At 41.9% G+C, this 24,190-nt stretch overlaps 1 protein-coding gene across 8 annotated transcripts in view; it reads left to right on the forward strand.

The window, feature by feature from the left end:
• The window catches only part of LOC132673338 (uncharacterized), a 98,841-nt gene that overhangs the window by 53,492 nt on the left and 21,159 nt on the right, over positions 1-24,190 (forward strand). The window contains exons 1-2 of one of the 8 annotated variants that reach the window (XM_078451365.2): positions 9,717-11,074; positions 13,235-17,978. The exons of 4 other annotated variants lie outside the window; for them this stretch is intronic. The gene's annotated coding sequence lies outside the window, so the exon portion shown is untranslated. 3 more of the 8 variants (XM_078451366.2, XM_081796381.1, XM_060625932.3) reach the window with 3 other exon arrangements.

The raw sequence follows: 24,190 nt of genomic DNA on the forward strand, positions 1-24,190 counted from the left end.
GGTACATTTTTGTACTGGGATGGGGATGCTTTTGGAAATCCAGTGGGTAAGAAGCCAGGAATGCGGCTGGACATCCTATAATGCACAGGACATACTCCGCCCACCCAACTAAGAATGATCCAGCCCAAAAAACCAACCCAGAGGGCTGAGAAACCTTTGTATAGACTTTGCGTGTAGGATACATTCATTCTATACATTTTTTTTTAAAGCCTCAGGCTTTGTTTACAGCAAGAACTGTCTGCTACCACGTGGCATTCCAGCTCCTCCTAGTTTGTGGCTCATCAGTGGGGGCTCCTATGAAAGATTTGACAGATTCCAGAGAGCCAGCCCACCCTTTCAACCAACCCAAACTGTACATTAGCACGGTAATTTTTAGAAACAGCTCTTAAATGCCATAACAGACTTAAGGGAAATATGTTCAAAGAATTAAACATCTGAACTCAGCAAGATCACTCTTTCCTTGGAACTCCTCCCAGCTGCTACTGTAAGTCCACTCACTTTCAAGTCTAGGAGTGAAATGGGTCTCCTAGGTGTACTCTTTGAAGCTTTGGCCTGCTGGTTCTCCAAAGAATGTCTGCTACCACAGCCCCTCAGTTCTTTTTAGCTTAGGTTTGCACACTGGGGCTTTTCTTAATTGAGAACCCTCGCTAATAACTCAATTTCCCAGAAACCAAATAGCATTAACTTCTGCTACTAGGTGGCCAAGCTTCCTGATCCTTCAGCTGCTTCCCATGGGTCCTCATTTTCACTGTCAGTGGGGCACGGCCAGAACAGGAGCTTGGCCATGCCAATTCTTGCCTACACATTCTCTTCAGTGTCTCTTCCCACCTTTCAGAGCTCATGGTTGGAGGTTCCGAGTAGGATCTGAGTTAGAACCTGCTGGAGCACCCATCAGCTGGGTAACAAATGTGGTCAAGGGAACTGCATATCTCTTATGTGAAGTGAGAAGAACCATGTTTCCCTCAGAAGGTTGCTTGGAGGATTAAACTGGTAAACACATGTGAAATGCTCAGAGCAATGCCTGGCATGAGGCAAGCTCTCAAAATAATGTCAGCAACATTAGTTATTAGATACTGTATTAGTTTCCCAGGCTGCTTTAACGAAGTACCACAAACTAATGGCTTCAAGCAACAGAAAGGTATTTTCTTACAGTTTGGGAAGCTCTGAAGTCCAACATCAAAGTGTTGGCAGAGTCATGCTCCTCCTGGAGATACTAAGGAAGAATCCTTCCTTGCCTTTTCCTGACTTCTTGTGGTTATCAGCAGTTCTTGGTGGTTCCTTGGCTTGTAGCTGTATCTCTCCAATTTTTGCCTTCACATTCACATGACCTTTTTACCTACGTTCGTCTGTGAATCTGCAAATATCCCTCTCCTTTATATATCTATATCTATATCTATATCTATATCTATATCTATATCTATATCTATAGATATATAGATATATAGATATATATATATTTAATGTCTTTATTTCTGAGAGAGAGAGAGAGAGAGAGAGAGAGAGCAAGAGAGCGAGCGCATGAACAAGGGAGGGGCAGAGAGAGAGAGAGACACACAGAATCTGAAGCAGGCTCCAGGCTCTGAGCTATCAGCACAGAGCCTGACATGGGGCTTGAACCCACGAATCATAAGATCATGACCTGAGCCGAAGTTGGATGCTTAACCCACTGAGTCACCCAGGTGCCCCCAAATATCCATCTCCTTATAAAAACACCAGTCATTGGATTTGGGGCCCACCTCTGCCTCATCTGGTATAACATCATCTTCACTAATTATATCTGCAAGGACCCTATTTCCAAGTAAGGTCACATTCTGGGGTTTTGATGGGCATGAATTTTGGGGGAAGGCTTTCAACCTACTATGGTACCATTAAGGTTAGTGGACAAATTCATACCAGTTTAGCAAGTGCTCCTCTTGGTGAGGAAAATCTTATCAGCATGTTTAATTTTTCCAGACAAGTTTCAAAAGCTGGTCCTTTAAAACATTCTGCATGTTATAGGCTGAACACCATCCTGTAGAGACAATTTATAAAAAATCAAAAATAGTGTTTGATTCAGACTTCCTTTGGCATGAGAGCTGACAGAGAATTGGGGTGGGAGGAGGGGGCTGAATTCAACTCAGCCTACCACTTGTCCACTGACCAGAGGACAGACATCCATGAAATCAGCTGAGGCAGCATCGTCTGTAATGCAGAGTCACTTTTCTGGTTGATGCCAAGCAGAATTAGATTTGTGTGTTCTGACCATTGAGCACCACAGTGTCCCAGGGCAGCGGTGAGAGAATGGTGCCAGTCAGTACCTTATTTATGGACCTAAAATTCATGCATATGTGGCTCTAGATGGGTGTCCCCTCCCCTAGTTTTCTTCTTTTTTTTAAATGTTTATTTATTAAGAGAGAGAGAGAGAGAGAGAGAGAGCAGGTGGTGGGGGGAGGGGCAGAGAGAGGGAGACACAGAATCAAAAGCAGGCTCCAAGCTCTGAGCTGTCAGCACAGAGCCAGATGAGGGGCTCAAACCCATGAACCATGAGATCATGACCTGAGCAGAAGTCAGAGGCTTAACCCACTGAGCCACCCAGGCGCCCCTCCTCCCCTAGTTTTCTCATGTGGGAGAGACTCATGGTGCATGGCGCTTATCTGTGCATTCCCCCAGTGGGTGCTGCTTGAAGTTCCTAACAGGTCCATGTCCAAGGTATGCTCCACTTCCTTCACCTGCTTGTTGTGAATGAGAACCAGGTGATGCTTACCAAGTCAGTATCTGAATATGGTCAGCTACATAAAATACCCATGAAACTTTCATGGAATCTACCTGAGAACATTCAACTTCTATCTGTTGCTGATTGCCCCTGTGGGCAGGTCTTCTATAGAGGTGATTCTCAAAATTTTGCATGTATACAAATCACCCAGAAATCTTATTAAAATGCAGATTTAGGGGCACCTGGATGGCTCAGTCGATTAAACATCTGACTCTTGATCTTGGCTCAGGTCATAATCTCACAGTTCATGGGTTCAAGCCCTACATTGGGCTCTGTGCTGACAGTGCAGAGCCTGCTTGGGATTCTCTCTCTCTCTCTCTCTCTCTCTCTCTCTCTCTCTGTTTGTCTGTCTGTCTGTCTCTCTGTCCCTCCCCCCTCTATCTCTATCTCAAAATAAGTAAATAAACTTAAAAAAAATGCAGATTTAGGTTCAATATATACTAGATGGGCCAAAGGTTCTTCATTTCTAACAAGTTCCTAGGTGATGCTAATGCTGCTGGCCCATGGAAAGCTTAGCTAGCAAGGCTCTATGTGAAATGCCTCCCCCAAATCCTTTCCAGCAAGTGTGCAGCCTGAGAAAGGTACTTGTGGGATAAAGCTTATGGATTCTGAGAATGAGAAATATATCCACTGTCCAAGGGATGCTTCCAGGTCTAGAGGAAAGAATGCCAGACTGAAAGTTGGGAAATAGGTATTAGCCTTACACTCCTGGCTTTGCTACTGAGTAGCTGTATGATCTTGGATACATGTTTTAACCTCTTTAATGCCTCAGGTTCTTTACCTGTATAATAAAGGTATAACTTAACTTTCCCTATCACTCAGAATCAGTGAGATGCACTGAGGTTATATATCTTTAAAATGTAAAGATGAAATGTAATGTAATGTAATGTAATGTAATGCTTTACATTAGTAAAGGTAAATTGGTCTCTTCCTCCAAGTTCTCTAGAGAATGAAAGACTGGTTATTGGTCCAAACAGGAGAGCACTGTGACGTATCTGTCTGTGCCTCTTTGAGAGGTACTCTAGGACCCTGAGTGGTGCTCAAAACATACTCAAACCTAAAGCTTTTGTTAATAACTTCCAGTAATTAAATATGCTTACCATTTACTCAGCTTTTTATGCATGAAGGGTGTTGTCCTTGAGAAGGATGTATCAAGATAAATAAGGCAGGACTCTCACCTGGGGGAGTTTAATTCCACTATGAGAGCTAGACCATAGACCCAGACATGTGTAATGGGGGTGGGGGACTTCAGTGAAGTACCATGCCGGTCTGCTCTTTCCACTTCCCAAACCACTACCTCTTACATTCATACCCTCTGTTTCAAGGGGTCCAACATGTATCTTGGGTGATGAGAGATAATGTTGAATAGTGGTTGAAACCAGAGATCTGGAGCCAGGTTTGATGTTCAGTTAATCTATTTGTGCCACAGAGAGGCTTATCCATACACTGGAGAGACTATACTAGTATCTGCCATAGAGTGTTGTAGTAAGGGGTAAATAAGTACGAATGATATATATACGTGTATACACACATTTATATGTATATATACACACATGTATAGCTTACACAGTAAGCTCTATGGGTTAGCTACTATCTTATTGCTGAATGGAAGGGGAGAGCAGAGAAGGCAGTAGGGGCGGGGCTCAGCCGGGGTGGGGTCCAGGTGAGTGTGCTTCCTCCCCCTCTGGTGGAGAATCCACAGGCAGAGTACAGGCAGCTAAGGGTGGAAAGCCCTGCCCCAGCACCATCAGATGGACAGTAATGGGGCTTCCTGCTTGGATAATGTGGAGCCTTGAATAGCGGTGAATAGCGGTGAGTGACCCCCACTCTCTGGGTTAATTTCCCTGCTACTCACTGGAGCTAGCCACACAGGTCCTGACTCCTGAGCAGCCCTTCCTCTTGCCCTGGCCCTCCAGGTCAGAATGTCCTGCCTCCCTTGCAGATTTTTCCCAAGGTCACACCTCATTCTATTCCCTCTTGTTGCCCCTCTACTACACTCCCTGAGGGAAGAATGGGGTGGGGGTAGTGTGGTCTCCTCCTTTCTCTATTTTCCTGTGCAATGCTGTTGTTGTGCACACGGCACATCCTGTTTGTCTCAGTTCTTCTGCTATTCTAGCAGTAACATATGTAAGTCTTCATTCCCTCTATAGGTCAGCTCTGGGTCTCCAGGCGACGTGGAGGCCTCATGCACAGATGAAGGAAAAAGAGAAACAAAAAGTCCAATTCAGTGTATGAAGCCTCTACATGGATTGCAGGAAAAGTGTGAACACAGGAAAAGGAGAGCAGAAGAGTGCACACATCTGTCTCTTGTCACTGCCATACAAGATACTATAGGGACAGGCAGGAGAGATTCAATCTGCAAAGCCCAGGTGTCCACTGGTGTGTGGCCAGGGAAGGACTAACCCTCATGACATCTGACAGTGGGGAGAATGTTCACCAAGGGAAGGCTTAGGTGTTGGGGAAAGAATGCCAGCTTCCTAATTGTAACCTCTTCTATGAAGCCTTGCTAGCTCTAGCCTGGAGAAATTCATTCATTCATTCATTCATTCATTCATTCACTTACTCATTTATTTATTCAGCAAGGATTTTTGGTAAGCCTTGCTTTTTCACTATTTCAGGCCATGTAAAGCTATTATAATGGCATATACATTTCTCATTATTGTCTGCCTAATGAGCCTACCTCCCCTTCCTGTAACAGTGTGGATCAAAGTAAACGTGGCTTTCCATCAGAATTTCAGTTCAGCAAAAGGAGAAGAATGCACTATAGAATTTTAGCTCTGTCCCTTACTGGCTATGTGATCTTGAGCAAATTACTTAACCTTTCTGAACTTAGTTTTTTAATCAACAAAATAAGATAGACAGTACCTGTATTAGTCAGCGTGGGCTGTCAGACAATACCATACATTGGGTGGCTTAAACTACAGATATTTATTTTCTCACAGCTCTTGAGGATGGAAGTCCCAGATCAAGGTCAGGCAGAGTTGGTTCCTGGTAAGGGCTCTCTTCTTGGCTTTCAGAGGGCTACCTTCTCTTTGTTCTCTCATGGTGGAGAGAAAGAGACAGAGAGAGACATAGAGAGACAGAGAGGGATAGACAGAGACCTTTCTCTTCTTATAAGGCCAGAGTCCTATTGGATTAGGGCCCTACATTTATGATTTCCTTTAACCTTAACTAGTTCTTAAAGACCGTATCTCCAGATACAGTCATGTACGGGTTAGGGGCTTTTGGGTAAGGGACACAATTCAGTCTACAACAAATGGCATGTGGCCACTTTCCACAAGCACCTTCCTCAGTGGAGAGGCAGGTCCACAGGGAGTGCCCCAGTCTGGCCGTCCCCACTAAGGAGCAGGGTCTGAGCTGAGTGACGCTCCTGCTGGTAGTATGTTTCTTTTAGGGAGCCTCACTGTCCTTCCAGGCAGGGTAGTGGGTGCACTTCTCTTCTGGTCACAAGGTTTCCAGGCCCTGGGGTAAATGCACAGATGCACATACCCACCAAGGAAGGGCTTGGACTGACTTCTACCTCCAACTGCAGAGCTTTTCACCAGGACAAAGGCATCTGGTTAGACAATTCTTCCAGAAAGAGTGAGCACTTAAAGCACTTGCTTTAACCTAAATAAGTCAGAAATACCTCTCAAATGCCCTTTCTGAGAGCAGCAATCTGCTCCAAAGGTGGTATTTCCGACTCTAGAAACAAGGAGGGCTAGGACTGGAGAAAATGTTTTCTTCCCAGTGATTGAGATTTGTTTTATTGGGTACATCCCTATATTTAAAAGTGAAGTAAATCTACCTTTTTTTTTTAATGGGTTTATTTTGCTTTCCTTGTTATATTCAGTGCTCTTTGTTAGAAGTCACTCTAGAGAATGAGAGCAATGAAAGACAAGCCCTTGCATCTAGTCTTCCTGCTTTTGAAAAGTTTCTAATCTAGTTTGAGAGACAAAGCAGAGGTATGTGACATGACTCATGGAGTATGGGACTTAATAACATTTCAGGGCAACAATGAGCTGCCTACCCGCACCTATTTCACATAGTCATGGTGAAATTCAAATGAGTAAGTGAAATTCAAGGTGGTGGGAGCCCAACAAATATTGGTTGAAGAGATGAATACATGCATGCATGCTTGCTGGCCAATGTGGGGTGGGGTGCTGGGGATACAACAGTCAAGGGAGTGGGGCACCAGGGTGGTACCCTGGCCCTGGAGAAAGACTTGGAGAACAGCCACGCTGCATGGCTGTCCTGGAGCTACACTTGTCAGTCACTCAGGGATCTCAGCTCTTTCCAAGTCCTCCAGCACTTGAATTATCCATCCATTTACAATGCTCACAGGCAACAGAGGAGTGGTTCAATTTTTTTTTTCCTTTCCACTTTTTGCCTTTCAATTGATAGAGCAGATGGAAATCTTGTTTCTCAATTACCCAGTGTCCCCATTTGATCTGAGTACATCTGGAAGGAGATTATTTGGATACATTTGCTTTTTAAAAATGAGAGTCAAAACAGACATGGAGTTGGGGGGAGACGTTTTATCTTTGGTTTTTTCCCCCTGCCTGCCCCATCAATATAGTTTCCCAAGAAAAACAAAGAAATAAACTCTTACAACATTAAGTCACAGCAGGGACTACTTCTGCTCCATTCCTCTCATCTCAAAATAAACTTAATTTATAAGGACTGGGAGGGCTACAGTGATATTCTGCAATGCAAATAAAACACAGCATGAACACACACACAGGAAGAAAGTTTTGCTCTGTAAATATACCCAGGAAGTTCAGAGAGGCATAAAAAGTTGAGGCAGGCACTAGAAATGATTACTTTGGAAATGAATTGCAGTTTTCCATTTTTAAGGGAACATATGTTGCTATGGTTTTCTCTTCCAGGATTGATGAGAGGGTGGCCTTTAGCCAGTTTTTTTTTTTTTTTTTTTTTTTTTTTTAACCCTGATTGATTTGGCTGGCTGTGTTGCATTGGAAATGCCCGTGACAACGCTGTTCTTTGGGTATTTTCCTTCCCACTGGTTTCTTTTCCTACAGCCTGAGCAGTTCAGAGCAATGTCACCACCAACTGCAATTCAACCACTTACCATTTATTTCCTCTGGCAATTAAAAAGTATGCTAACCAAGCTATGATTTACCTACCAATTGAACCATATCTCCCTCCCACATGTCACTTCTCTGAAATTCCACTTACAAGCCTAGAAACAAAGACTGAATGATAAATCTTTTCCTGACCTTTCTGTGAAGTCAGTGGATGATATTTGGACAAGGCAGGGATCTAGGATCAGCTTTCAACCAAATAGTGAGGGTGGGAAATCGTCCTGGGCACTGCCTTCCTCCTTTCTCTGTTGCTGGTCATGCTATGGCTCTCTGCAGACTCCCCATCTTCCAGGATCCTTGTTCCTCCAGTCAGGAGGAAGGCAGTCTGATGACTGGGTTTAGGCCCAGGTGTTAGAGAGACAGTGGACTGTCAATCTTAAGAATATTTAAATTTATTAATTTAAATAATAAATTAATGCCTGTAAATTAATGCCTGTAAAGGGTGTGGCTTAACTGAAATGCATGTTAATGGTGGGATTTCAGAGTAAATCTTGGATTGGAGAAAGTATTTGGGGTGATGAAACATTTCTTGACTTAAAAAACAGACATTACCTACTTAATTTTCTATCATCTGTGTATGTATGTGTGTGTGTATCTATCTCTGATCCTGAGAGCTTATTACTTACAACAACTAGTTGACTATGCTCAGACATTTATGAGCATGGCTCTCTCTTCAGGCAGGTCGGGATGCTCCCAAGATGTTCTCCAAACAATGGCCATGGGGTTCTGGCCTCTTTTCCCTATGGGTAAGGAATAGTCAGGTCATGGGCAAAGTTTGGAAAGAGAGACATTAATCTTTTGCATCCACTTTCTCTTTCCAACTTTTCTCTTCCTTAGGTGCTATTTGGGGATACTATGAGGACTTTTCCCCTTATATCTGAGGCAAAATTAAGGTTACTGAAGGAAACTAACCATTAGATTATCAAAAGTTTTAAATGAAAGTTGAATCCCAAAAGTAAATGGGGAGAAGCTTGCTATTGCACAGAATTGACAAAAGAGAGACTGAACGATTCAATTTAATTTTTAAGAATCCTTCGAGTTAATTTTAAGAGCATTAAAAACATTTTGATGAAGCTTGGTATTTAATGCACACTATTGCCCCAGTGGTTGTAGAGTGGTCTCTCAGGTGGCACGATGAAGGGGGCCAGTCTGGGGAGTAAGAGCTTTGTTTCTCCAGGGGTATCCTTGCTAGCAAGTGTCATTAGATGATTTACCAGGGTTGTCTATTTGACAAGGAGATTGGACTGGTCACTATCTTTGTTTTCTGTCTCTTTGGGATGAACGAAAGTGCCATTCTTTCATCCCAACATGCCATGCAATATATGCCTGGGACCGTTCCAAGTGCTTTACTCATATTAACTCATTCAGGCATCCTAACAACTCAGTGATGTAGGTAGTATTATTATCCCGATTGTATGAAGGACCTGAGGCACAGAGAGAGGTTAAGTGTCTGGCCCAGAGTCACACATTTTGTTAAGTAGGCATTTGTGCCCAGGCAGCAGTTGGACTTCTGAGTCCACCACCCAGCCTCTCATTTTGCCCCTTCGGCCCTGATTTATGCTTCTCATCTATCTCTTATCCCACCGTGTCCTCTATTATGGCTCGATCAACATATGCCTCTTCCCCTGCCACAATTCCCTGGGATTAGGAATTGTGTTTTATATTTGTGTTTGTGTTCCTTATAATGTGATCCGGGCACATAGTGGGTAAACATTATATGTTTGTTAACTTTATTACAAAACCTTTAGAGTAATTCCATGGAAAAAGAGCATGCTGCTGTAGGCCCTGAGATCTCTTGCTCCAATTGTCCTCAGTCCCAGGGAACAGACAGTGACCCGGCCTTGGGCCTTCCCCACTAGGGCATATCCCAGGTATATCAGCACAAGTATTATTGTTCTTACATCTCATGGGAAGTAAATGGTAGGCCTGGGACTTGGATCCAGGGCTCCTACCCTGAACTCCTTGCACTGTGCTATGCAAGGTCCAAGTCCTTGGCTTCCTAATGATATAGTAAGGAAGGAGCCTAGAGACTTTAAGGAAATCATATAGTTAACTTCATATGGTTCATTAAAGTGGCTGTCTTCATATCCTTTCCATTGAGAGTCAGATTACCTAGTAAATGACTACAGCACTAATTCTCAGTATTTTGAGGGTTTTGCAATGTTGGTTAAAGTGATTGGGGAGACAGAGTCACCATTCTATTGAGAGCATGATAATTTTTAGATCTGTCTCTCTGACAAAATCACCCTAAGTGGCAAGTGGATCTTTTTTTTTTACATTGTTTTTTAACGTTTATTTATTTTTGAGACAGGGAGAGACACAGCATTAACAGGGGAGGGTCAGAGAGAGGGAGACACAGAATCTGAAGCAGGCTCCAGGTTCTGAGCTGTCAGCACAGAGCCTGACGCGGGGCTAGAACTCACGGACTGCGAGATCATGACCTGAGCCGAAGTTGGCCGCTTAACTGACTGAGCCATCCAGGCGCTCCGGATCTTATTTCCTATTATCTTTAAAAGGGTAAGGGTGGCTATCTTCCTGTGGGCTGGGAAAGGTCTGAGGCTGCATGTGAACTTGGCAGATAGGATTGGTATTGGGTGATGGTGGGGGAGGGGGAAACAGTGTTGGCACATGAACACGTGTTATTCAAACCCAAGACAGTCAGTTTTTACTTAAAAGAAAAAAAAAAAAGAGATGCAGATGTCACAAATATTGGCAAAATAATCTGGTTTAATCTCAAAGGTATGTATCATTTATTAGGAAAAAATTTAGGACAGGTGTTACCAGCCAAAGTCTTCATTCATCAAAAGATCTTAGTATAATCCTGACGAAATTTCTGACTTCAAATTTAGCTGTATCATTGGAATAGGCCCACCAGGATGAATTTTCTGTACAAGTATAACCTTAAGTAGATTGATGATATTACCTTATGGGCAGTCTTGTTTATTGGACATGTGGAGAAAATGTGCCAGACACAACAGTCTCAGCTCTTGTGCAATGAGAAACTGAGCTACTCTTTTTGGACAATAACTTGCCAATGTGTTCAAGTGCTTCTTATATTGTAAGCTAATGTTTTGGGCCTTCTCAATGTGTCAAACACTGTCCTAAGCATTTGTGAGTTTTAAGATATTTAATCTTCCTAATATCATTTTTCAGATAGACCCTACTGTTATCCCTATTTTGTAGGTGAAGATAATGAGTCATGGTGACGTTAATTACCTTGCCCAGGGTCACCCAGTTGGTAAGTGGGAGAGCCAACATTCAATCCCAGGTAGCCTAACACCTTAGATCCTGTCAAGTACTAAGTGGAGGTTAAAGGGTAACTTAAAGACTAATTTTATGGGGTACCTGGGTGGCTCAGTCATTTGTACATCTGACCCTTGATTTTAGCTCAGGTCATGATCTCACCGTTCATAGGTTTGAGCCTGTGTCAGGCCTGCTTGGGATTCTCTCTCTGTCTTTCTCTCTCTCTGCCCCTTCCCGACTTGTGTTCCCCCTCTCTCTCTCTTTCTCAAGATAAATAAACATATAAAAAGACTAATTTTATGGTAGCTATTTGATACCTATAGATCCTTCTTTGCACCAGTGTTGTCTGATTGGGGGTGGGAATCACACAGGTGAGTCCAGGATGGGGGGTTTATAAGCCTAGGGTTGAGGGCTACAGAGTCAGAACGTGCCTTGTGTGTCCCTTTACATGACAAAGACATTGCAGAGACATTGATGCCTGCATCACATCTGAAGCTCTACAGTAACAGAGAGACACGCGAATTTAGAAAAGCCTCCTGACCCAAATTCTCAAAAGAGATTGGAGTGCTGCTCCCCAAAGAAAGGGGAAGCTGCTGCTAGTTGGGAAACAGCATGTGTCTGCTACAGCATGTATGTAATTTGCTCAACAGCAGTGTACCATGGCAGTAGCTACTCATTAAATGGGCTAGGACATGGTCATGTTTGGCACCATTTAGATCTGGAATTGTTTCTGCCATGGGACCATCACACTCCTTACTCTGATTCCAGAACTAAAATGCCAAACTGGACTTTTCCTTTCTTCTTCCAATACCCACTAACCTAGACTGGTCCTCCCATTAGCCTTTTTCATCTGCTTTCCCTATATCTAGTCCCCTTATCTTCTAATTTTCCTAAACACAGTTATAATAATTAGCTTTGGTAATGCAGATCCTATCATGTTACTCCAGCTAAAAAACCTTTCAAACTTACATGCCTTTCAAGATTCCTAAAATCTGACCTTCATCTAATTTTCTTTCCAGTGACTCCTCTTGACATATTAGGCACCTCAGCTAAATGTTCAATTCTCCACCTCCTTTCCATGCTCATCCTATTTTCTCTACCTAGATTATTTCCCATTTTCCCCATAGCAGTCCCACTCATCTTCTGAAGATCATCCCAAATACTGATTCTCTGTGGTGTCTTTCCTGATCAGCCACTTTTACCTATATGCTGTTGTCTCGTTCTCAACTCCTTTTTATGTATATATTATGTTTCTATTACTTAGGATACTTCAGATTTTAGAAACTGAAGCTAACTTTAGTTAGCTTAAGCAAAAGAGAGAGAGAGGGGAGAGAGAGAGAGAGAGAGAGAGAGAGAGAGAGAGAAGAGAATTCCTGTATGGATTCAGGCATTATCATAAGCCAAAGGGCAGAGATGCAACGAGTCAATAGGGAGGTCATTGAAACCAAGTTCACAGATTCTCTCTCTCTCTTCCCCTCATTTCTGTGTATTTTTGTATGCTTACCCCATTCTCTCTCTTCCTCTGTAGGTTGATTTTCTCTTCTCTATTCTGCAAGGTAGAAAATGCCTACCTTTCCAGCTGCAGAGTCTGATATGATTTTCAGTCCAATCCTTAACTCCCAAGAAAGTAATCTAATTAGCTCATTTTGAGGAAGATGTCAGTCATAGGTCCAAGTGAGCAATGCCTAATGAATAGCATTACCATACAAACATGGCTGTTGTGGCCCATCAGGGGGTATGGGGGTGAGTTTCCAAAGAAATGGGACATTAGGCCATGGGGCTGATATATAATTCCAGAAAGTTTCTACTACAGTCTCCACTAGTTTGTGAGGACCTCAAGAATACAAAATATGGTCTCTTCTTCATTTATTCCATTTTCTTCAAACTCTTATCTTCCCAAGGTTTAAATACAGCTAATCTTATAGTGGTACTCAGTAAAATAAGGCAATCTTGTCAAGAACGATGCATATAGAAGAGTAACAAGTCATTAGATGTCACTTGCCTCAGACTTCCGGTAAAGATTTCAGAGGACAAATCAGCCGGTACCAGGTATCCACACTCACAGGGCTATGTGCTAGACCTGGCCACTTAGGCAGAGTGTGTACAGAGACTGTGCAGTTGGTCTGTCTTATTAGCCCATTTTTCACTTCTTCAGGGAAGAGCTGAAAGAAGGAGTTTCTTTGGAGGGAGTCTAGAGGGTTTTGTGCATTTCTTCTATCACTGCTCATCAGTACTTTTCAAGCCAAATGATTTAAATGATTTTAAGCCAAATGAAGAGAAGTTTCAAGAAAACTACTCAGAAAGCCTGGCCACATTCCTTGGAGTTTGGCAGACTTAGAGACTGATACCTGCTTCTTGTTTGAAGTGAATAAATACCAGTGGCTGATGCTGTGGCTGGCCAACAGCCCTGGGACAGCAGAAACAAGAAAGAGATGGTGAACTCCTGCTGACAGTGGAGCAAAGGAGCACATTTCCTGCAATATGGGCCTCACAGAAGGGAGTTGGTTTGGGTCCCTGCCAGGGGAGATCATCTGGAGAGTTGATACCACCCTAACTGAGAGATAAATCTCTGGAAATAAAGTGGGAGTCAGAAGCAATCAGCCAGAGGAAAAGCACTGTATGAGGTAACAAAACTGGAGTCAGAAGCGGAGAATCCCCAGAAACCAGCAAAAGCACATCGGGAGAGGAAGCGTCTGCTTCAGACATCTGCAATGGCAGGACACCATTTCCATATCTCAGCAATGGCAGCAGCTAGTAAGTAGGAGAGGATGTGGAGCAAAGAAGAGGGGCAGGGTGGCAAAGGTGACTGCTTCTCCTTCTTCACCGCATGCTTCCTCAGCCAAGGCAGGTGCCAGATGGGGGGCAGGAGAAGGTTTAATTCAATAGCAGTTTGAATATTCCATTGCCCTATGTTAAAGTTGCATGATTATAAGATTGGGCTGGATTGATGTTCTGCTATGATTAGTTTCCACTGGACATTTTCATGTCTAAAAATGGCCAAAGCAGCAGGAATCTGCCCCAAATGTTATCAAAGAAAGTAATAAGGAATGTCAGTGCTAATCAAACTTATGGAAAGGTGAGAAAAAATAAAATTGGTTTTTGCTTGCTTCCCATTAAACCCAGCCCATTCAATAAAATATTTTTGAAGTTCAAAAGGAGAGATCTTGGAGGGCACTCATTGTCAGAGAAAGTATCATGGAACAGAAAAGACTTGAGCTGTGTCTTAAAAGAATAGATTGGGTAAAGATAGATGTCTGACCTTGTTTTTTCCTATGAAGCATTTATTATAAAAACTCATTTTCTGTGCTCATTGGTTCTTTGAACTTCTTAAGTCTCTACCACCACTCAAATTGAATTGGCAAAATAGACTTGCAAATTTTATGCTATTTACTGACCAATGGACAGAGAGCTTAGCTTGACAGAAACGGAGCAGTGACAGTCAAAATGTCATTTGAAAGACTTCCTGTATTTTGAAGTGTCTTGTTAAAAGTCAGTATTTGGGAAAATTTTGGAGATAGGTCAACACCTAATGCAATGTATCTCTATTAAATGACTTGGTGTTGATTAAAAATAGCTACATTATTTGTATTAAGACACTTCAGATTTGATCAGTGTAATACATCACTGAAGGGGACTGATAGATGATTGAGTATATTTCTTCCATGGAGCTTCCACATTTGATCTCATAGGTATTTGTGAGGAAGGGAAGGGTGGGGATTGCTTTTCTCATTTTATAGGGAAATTGGATGACTTTTCATGCTGACACTGTAATATGTCACAACCTATTAGGATGAATTTTATTATACTGGAAGTTCTTTTTCTACAAAGAGATATCTGAACTATACTCCTACCAGGTTAAAGTTCTCCAGGGGCTAGAGTAACCCAATTCTTCTCTTTTTCTATCACAACATGTGGTAGACTGCAAAAATGCCTACAGATTATTCCCCTCCTTCTATCCCAGTCCTTTGATAGTGCCACACTGACTCTATACTGACTCTGGCCTTGAGACTGACTTTGGCTAATGGAACTCAAGCAACGCAACACAAGCAAAGGCTTAAAAAGTGCTTGTATACTGGGACTTTTTCTCTTGATGTGCTTGGAACCATGTGACCACTATATGAATGAACACATGTAAGCTGTTATGGGATGAATTGTGTCCCCCCCACCCAAATTCATATGTTGAATAACCTCCAATACCTCAGAATGTGACTATATTTGGAAACAGAGTCTTTAAAGTAGTAATTAAGGTTAAATGAGGCCGCTAGGGTAGGCTCTAATCCAGTATGACTAGTGTCCTTATAAGAAGAGGTTAGGACACAGATACACATACACAGGAGACCACGTGAAGGCACAGGAGAACATGGCCATCTGTTAGCCAAGGAGGGAGGTCCTCAGAAGACAGAAAAGCTGCTGACACCTTGAGCTCAGAGTTTTAGCTTGAAGAATTGGGAGGAAATAAATGTCTATTGCTTAAGCCCCCAGTCTGTGGTATTTTGTTATGACAGCCCTAGCAAAATAATATACTGCTTAGTGGAGAATGAGAGGTTGTGTGGAAGAGAACTGAGGTGCACCCCAGTCAAAAGCCAGGTAACATTCAGACACATGGGTGAGACCACTGTAGATCTGCCAGCTAACTATGGATATATTAGAAAGCCTGACAGAGATAAACTACAGGGCTGGCAGGGGAAGACAGGGTACCCTAATACTTCTTTCATTCATAGAGAGGCTTGCTGGGCTCATGGTGAGTTTGTGTTCCAGGAAAGAAACATGCCCCCCTGTTGTGTCCCCTTTCCATAGCTTAACTGGAATAGTCCCTTTGTCCGTGAAGGGAAAATAGTCTACTTTGGTGCTGGTTAGTCTGGAACTAGGTGTTAGCTTTTCTTATAGGAGGTATTCTAGAAAGCTAGCTGCCAATGATCAGGTATTCTCAGGGCTAGGGCACTATTGTGGAAAGTGAATCTCAGTGCAGGTCCTCACACTGGGAGAGGGGGAGTCCCTGGAACACAGTGGCTCCTTGTTTGGGAAACCAAGAGTAAACTCTCAGGATGGTTCTCAGATGTCCTCTTCATATCACACTTTGATTGCCTGTGGAAACCCAAGCAAAATCAAAGAGAAAGAAGAAGCAGCCTACATGTGAAATTCTTACTGGATTTTCCATTATAAAAAGGCAAATTCTTGTTTTCCTGGTTAACAGATAGAAGGACCAAAGGTACTGTGGTGGAACTGTGCCATTGCTCATATGTAAGGGTGATTGATTTTTCCAGTTAGTGGGATAGATCTGCCATGAGCCATTTACTGATACTCACTACATTTCTCTATTGCTCAAGAGAACACCTTTTCTAAAATGCTGGTTGGATTTAAGGGTGCTGTCAATAGTTGGAGAATAGAGGGAAGTGAACTGACTTACATGGAGATGTTATTAATTCACCTTGATCTTCCCTCTGTCTCTCAACAAACTGAGCAAACTCACCTGTACAGGGCACTCCCAGTGTCCTATCTTTATGGCACTGTTCCATACGGACTGTGAGGTATAAAGTTTATTTTTTAATTTGCCCTTTCACTTTTAGACTTAGACTTAGAAATTGGCGCTCATAAAAATTACTCTTTTGAATGATTTCTGCTTAAAATCAGCTCAACAGAAAAAAAAATGAAATGTTCTCTTAAAGGAGCTTACTCCTTCCTTCCTTCCTTCCTTCCTTCCTTCCTTCCTTCCTTCATCTTTTCCTTGTCATGTATAATTTGAAGCATCATAGGATCAGTAGGTAATTCTGACACTTCAGGAATAGTTCTTCATATCGGTTTCATTCTGATATCTGCTGGAAACTACCAACATTTCAATTTCAGTGGGAGTCTTTTGAAACCTGCTTAAAGATAATCTGTCTGAAGCCTTTGATTTGGAAAAATGGAAAGAGGAAAGAGAAGTGACTAGATTTTCAGAAGTTTTTGAGATCAAAGGATTTGCTTAATCCTTTATGATGTTTGCTATAACTTTGTAAGTTCAGGTGTGCAAGGTTAGTCTCCAGAAGTTGTTTCCTGCTGATACTCTGCCACCGTGTGTGTGGCGTTTCCTGGGTTATAGTCTTAAGAAGCCCACAAGTTCTTTTGGGTTTGGTTAAATTCAACAGTTCTCACTCGGGCTGCACATTACAATCACCTGTGGAACTTTAAAATTCATGGATGCCCACAGCCCATCCTCAGAGTTAGGAAACCGTATTTCCTAGGGGTGGGACCTGCCTGGGAATCAGCAGTTTTAATGCTCTCCAGAGTATGATGTGCAGTCAGGATTGAGAACTGTTGAGACTACTGAAGCAAAGAAAATAGGAAAAGCATCCCCACCCAATTATTCTTCTAAAAATAACCCCAAATACTGAAGTACACTATGAAAACATTCGTATAAACATTACCTTTATAAACAGAATGTATTTTAAATAGAACGTATAGATTAAATTAGATTGTAAAATTTAAAGAAATATAGAAGACCTCTGCATAATTTGGTACAATTTTAACAGAATGACTTATTGTTTCCAATCATTGCTTGATCTTTTCTTCTGTAAAATTTTATGATTTCTCACTCTGGTTTTCTCAGGTTTGTACAGGTGTTATTCACTTGGAATCTTTCTGCTTATAATCAAAATCTTCACTCTCTGTGAATGTGAACCAATATGTAAGATCTCCTGATGAGCTGGTGTCTGCAGGGGTTTTTCCTCTACCACATGGTCAATTTACCCTCTTATCAGATAATGTTAACTGAAGCATTGCTCCTGGAGGTGTGGTTTGTGGACCAGAGGCTGCAGCAGCACACCTGGGAACTTGTTAAAAATGCGGAAATTTAGACCCTACTCCAGATCCTATTGAATCAATCTGCAGTTTAACAAGATTCTATGTAATTCAGTTGCACAGTAAGTTTGAGAAGCACTCAACTAAAGAAGCTTACTTTTTTTTTTTTTTTTTTTTTTTTTTTTTTTTTTTTTGCATCTGCCTTTATACCTGGCTTTTATCTGTCCTTCCAATGTAGGTATAGAAAGAGAAAGATTTCTATTAAAAACTTACATGGATTCATGCTCTCTCTCTGTCTCTCAAAATAAACATTAAAAAACTTGTATGTGCATTATGATTCACACTATTCTCTTTCAATGAGAATAGGTTTTTATTTTTTAAATGCTTTATTATTTATTTTTGAGAGAGAGAGAGAGAGAGAGAGAGAGAGGAGGGAGAGGCAGAGAGAGAGGCAGACACAGAATCCAAAGCAGGCTTCAGGCTCCCAACTGTCAGCACAGAGCCCGAGCTATGCTCAAATCCACGAACCATGAGATCATGACTTGAGTTGAAGTCGGTCGCTTAACCGACTGAGCCATCCAGGTGTTCCGAGAATAGATTTTTAGAGCTCTGTGGTTACTTTTCTTCATACTTTCTTCACACTTTCTACTTGCTCATTAATAGTAAAAGTCATAATTCTAGGTGATCTACAACTTGAGTTTTACTAGTGACAAGAAAAATTAAGCTTTGACTTGATTGATAAAGGTTGCGTTAATGAAGATTAGGGGACCCATTCTGGGCAGGCTGTTTTAAGGAAAATGCCTTGGCTCCATAGTCAGAGGTGTGTTGCTTCATATGCTGCTCTTTGCTTCCCAGCATCAGGTAGAGTTGTATCACCTGTGAACCTGAATTTCCTTGTTTAGTAAACAGGATGAGGACCTGCAATCCCTTTTGTCTTGGTGTGTTTCCTCTTTACCTTTCCTAGTTCACATGTTTGCTCATGTGCTTTGGGCATTTGGTCGATCTGTCAATGTTGGATGGAAATGTAATGAAAGTCCAGGGTTTGGTCCTTGGATGTCTTTTCTTCTCATTTACATTCACTCTCTCTCCAATTCATGGCTTTCATATTCATATGCTGATGATCCTAAATTTATATCTCTATTTTGGACTTCTTGTAGAAGTCCAGACTCTCAAATTCCACCGTCTCCTTGGCATCTTGCCTTGGATGTCTACAAAGTGTCTAGTGCCACAAGTCTGAAACTGAACTTCTGATCTTCTCTGCAAACATGCAACTCTTTTCCTCCAGTCACTTGGTCCAAAACAGGAGTCATCCATAACTTTTCTTTTTCCTTTCACCCACATCCAATTCCGCGGTAAGTTCTGAAGGCTCTTTCTTCAAAACATATCCAGAGTCCTACCACTTCTCCCAAGCCCCCTCCACATCACTACTCCCTGGTACAAACCTTCATCTGTCACCTGGATTGTGCTCTCTCCATCCTGCTTTTGCCCTCACCCTTCTCCATTCTATTAATGACAAAGCAAGCTATCTCACTGCTACAAAATTTCCAGAGCTCTTATTGTAGTAAAAGCCACAGTCGATGTCCCAGATAGCTTTCTGACCTTCCATCCAACTATCCTCTTCCTGGCTCACTCTTGTGGCAAGCTGAGTTTTCCAGAAGAAGACACTGGAGACAGGATTGGTGGGGCTTCATATTTATGAGGACTTAACACCCATGGACAGAAGTGGGATGAAGCAGGATGGGCCAAAGAGAAATAAGTCAAAGTGAAGCAGCCTGGTAAGACTCCAGACTGCCTACAAGGAACTTGGAGGCACATGTGACCTGCCACAGTCGCCCCTTGTAAGGCCTCAAAGACTGCACCTCTATTCCTGCCTCATCAGCTGAATGCTGTTCTGAGAAGGGTGGGACCTGGTGGAAGGTGGCTCTCTGCAGCCTAGACACAGCTTGAGGCTGTCTGCTGACCCTTTGGGTAGTGCTTGTCTATGTCCACTGCACTCTTTCCCAGGCACATTGGCTTCCTGAAACAAATCCAGCCCACTCTGTCTCAGGGCCTTTGCACTTGCAGAAATGCAATTTCACTAGATGTTTTTCATGTCTTGCTCATTCATCTCCTTTAGATCTCTGCTTAAATGTCACTTTGTGAATGATGTCTTCCTTCCCATGATCATCCTATTAAAAACAAGAAACTTACACCATTTCTTTCCTTCATTTGAGGAAAGAATTTGAATTTGAATTTACTGTCATTTGATACACGTACTTTATATTTAATCCCTGACTTGTTATTGTCTCTTTCTCCAGGTAAAATGTAAACCCCAAGAAGGCCCTGTCACATAGTAGGCACTCAATAGATATTTGCTTACTGAATGAATGATAAAAGAAACTTTTGCTTATAGAGGTTTGAATTGCAATATATCTCCTTGTAGTGGTGGGGTGTAAGAACAACTGTAATCCCACGATATCAGTAAAGTGTTTTGGAATTACATTTATTAAAAAAGATTTCTGGTATTGAGTCCCATGAATTTAGATATGATCAAATTTAGAGTTGATGATATTTTGAGGTGTTTAAATTTCTTCCTACAAAATAACAAGTGTCTAAGGTAATGACTACTCTAGAATTGCAAGTTTTAAAAAGATTAATGTTTAAAGTGTTAAAGAAAATAAGTGTTGTAGAATACTTAAATCTCCACTATAATAGGTTAATTTAAAATCACTCTTTTTTTAGTAACAAAAGCAAATTCTCCATCTTTATTTGGCAAATGATCTGGGAAGCACTCACAGATCTCATTGATGTTACTGTCACTGCTGGAAAGAAATAGATATGTGTTTAAAATTCTTTATATTTTTCTTTAATTCTGACAAATCTTCCTATAATTAGTTCTTCTGTTTCTTTGCTGTTTTACAAGTATTTCGTGGGGGAAAGTGGGACCCCTTCCTGCAGGGTTAGGAATGGGCTGAAGCCCATCTGGTTTGATGTTGCATGCCCTTTGTTAATATTGTTGCTGCTTTTCGTTTGTTTGGTTGGTTTTTTAGTTGCATTTGTTACAAACCAGGAAAAATAATCAACAGCTTTAGTAAGACTAATTTAAAGATTCCTTTTGTCATGACTCTGATTTCCTCCTGTCCCTGCTTCATGCTCCTCACCAGATCATCTACATTCCTCTCTGCTGCTTTCTCCTTAAACTACCCAAACATTTCATTATATATCCCGAGTCACTCTCCTGAGGGGAGAAATAAATTCAAATCCAAATCCAAATGTTTGAAAACCACCCACCAGATGATCATCTCTAGTTCTGATTGCCAAGGTGATTCAGCATTTTCTCTTTCCTTTTCTCTCTTCATTGGTAATCCTGGTGTCCTAGAATGACTATTTTTTTTTAAATAAACTTCACCAGGGGCGCCTGGGTGGCGCAGTCGGTTAAGCGTCCGACTTCAGCCAGGTCACGATCTCGCGGTCCGTGAGTTCGAGCCCCGCGTCAGGCTCTGGGCTGATGGCTCGGAGCCTGGAGCCTGTTTCCGATTCTGTGTCTCCCTCTCTCTCTGCCCCTCCCCTGTTCATGCTCTGTCTCTCTCTGTCCCAAAAATAAATAAAAAACGTTGAAAAAAAAAAATAAAATAAACTTCACCAAAAGATCTCTTAAAATGTTAAGATCTCTTAAGATGCCTAATTGTGCCAATGCTAGGTAATATCCATAATGGAAAAGAAAATAACAGTGTGTAATAATTTTGTCATCTTTGAGTCATTGACAAGTGAGTTTTGCGCAAAATTTTGCAGCTGATGAAACCGGCTTTTTTGAGATCCTATTAGATGGGTACAGAGGAGATGGTCATAAGTTAACCCCAAATATTTTCTTCTGACTGCTTCGTCTTCAACATGTTGAGTTCTTTTTAAACATGTTGGGGTCTTTTTGAACTGTTCCTGTTCAGGAAATGCAATCTTTGAATTCCTACCAAGCTGAAGGTTTTGTTTCAAAGAAGAATACACTGATTTGTTCTTATTTTCTTTATTTCATTGTGTACAGATAGAGCTTCCACCACAGAGGTACCTGTATTAATTTTAACACCTCCATGTGCATATTTCATTTACACAGAAAGTCTTTGATCCAGAGTGGGACTCTTGCAATAGAATCTTTGCTTTGTTTATTGTCATTTTCTTCCACTTACTGAGGGAGAGAAAAATGCTTTCTGGATTATTCAAATTAAGACTTTAATGCCTTATATCACTTTTCAGATATATTTCAGGTTAAAGTTTTTTTTAACTTAAAAAATTAAAGTTTATGGTTTTATACCAACAAAATACCACTATTTTGGCAAATAAAGATAGCATAGAAATGCAGAATGCCAGGTGCCAACTGCAATTATCAGTCAATACATATTTGTTGGGTGAATTTGGTAATCACTTAACCATTAGTCTGGCACTTTAACCCTCATACAATGTTACTTCCGTTTCACAAGGGACAGTCACACAAGAGGGTCTAAGAAATTATGGAACTTGTCGAGGGTCACAGGCCAGAAAATAGGGTACTTGACATTTGTACGCAGCTCAGTCTTCCGGCTCCGAGGACCTTTTTCCTCCACAGTGGGTAGGACCCTGCATTAAGTCCCACTCCCTGTCAGGGGCAGGTGTCCAGAGTGAATAGGTAGCATTATCTCACTAGGGGTACAGAGGTACAGACACTCAGAGGAAGGGCCTTGGATGGGCTTTTGGGAGTCCCTTGGACTCCTGCCTTCCTAGTAGAGCCAGAGAGGATGAAACTGTGTGAATTTGTGAACTGGGCTCTCTGAGCACCAGTTTCTTTATCTTTAAAATGGGCATCATTGTTGAGAAATAAAATTCCTTGGGAATAGATCAAATGAAGTCCCAGCCATCAAAGCATTCTGGGTGTTTCCCCAAAGTCAATTCTCCTTCTGAGAAAAGGTTTTCTCTGTACCTTCCATCCTCTCTGGCTCTACTACCAAATTGCTCCAAGAGGTCAACACTGGAAGCCTCTGCCCACTGCCCCAGAGGTCAATGATGGGGACCCAGCATCTCTGTGATTAGTGTTGGTCTTTCAAATGACTCAGATGGAACGTCTCAACTGCAAGCCTTTCTCAACTGCAAAGACTTCCCTTGTGGCATAACTGGTGAGTTATTATGCCAGTAACCACACAGACGGACACATTCTAGGGGTGGAGGTGGCAGGGAAAAAAAAGGGAAGTGAACCCTGACCTGCCTCATGACCTTCCCAGTGACCATACCTTCCTTCTCTCTTACTGGCTTCTGTAGCTTACTCATGCAAGGCAGGACTAAAACAAGCTCCAAAGACTTTCTCCTCTACGTTTATTTCATCAGCCAGCACATCTCAGCGTATTACACAGTTTGAATGGGAAGGTGACAGGAGTCTAATACTGATTATTGTTTTAAGAGAGAATGTATTTCGTGTAAGTAATATCTTCCACGATAATGGCTTTGGTCAAACAGGCTGGTAAATCACATCTGTTAGGCTGGCTGCTATAGCTGCATTTGTTGGGAGACAAAGCCTGATGTCACTCTGTTCAATTACTCTTCAATTGGAAGCTGAGATTTTTTGGTGAGGAAAAAAAAATCTGGGCTCCATATGATTTCACATTTAAGCCACCTACTTGGATGATTTGAGCCATGCCAGGAAGATCACTGTGTTCAAATTTAAAGCCCTATAGTCAGGCGCCGTGGAGTTTTTGATCCCAGTCCCTGGGTTCAGCATTGTCTTCTCTCGAGGATGTTTGTTTTTAAAAATCTTAACTTTTCTGCAAGGATTAGCACATTAAAGTCGCGAATGTCTTTCTCTGAAGGTTTTCCAAATTGTTTTCCTCTGTTAGAGGGGAGACGTGGAGGCAATAAGGTGCAAGATTCTGAGAGGGAAGCTTCAGTTGATGTGTGGAAATGACTGTGAAAAGGAGTAAGTGAGACAGCATGGGTGAGTCTCCCTGACTTGCCAAGAGCCAGTGTCGACTTTGGGGAAACACCCAGAATGCTCTGATGGCTGGGGCTTCATTTGATCTATTTCCGAGGAATTGTATTTCTCAACAATGCTACCCATTAAAAAATTTTTTTTGATGTTTATTTATTTTTGAGAGAGAGAGAGAAAGAGAAATAGAATGAACAGGGAAGGGGCAGAGAGAGAAGGAGACACAGAATCCGAAGCAGGCTCCAGGCTCCGAGCTATCAGCACAGAGCCCAACACAGGGCTTGAATTCACAAACCATGAGATCATGACCTGAGTGGAAGTCAGATGCTTAACCAACTGAGCCACCCAGGCACCCCACAATGATAAGCACTTAAAAAAAATGTTAATTTTTGAGAGAGAGAGAGAGAGAGA

This window comes from Panthera onca, chromosome C1 (assembly GCF_046562875.1).
Source record: "Panthera onca isolate mPanOnc1 chromosome C1, mPanOnc1 haplotype 2, whole genome shotgun sequence".
Taxonomy (NCBI): Eukaryota; Metazoa; Chordata; class Mammalia; order Carnivora; family Felidae; genus Panthera; species Panthera onca.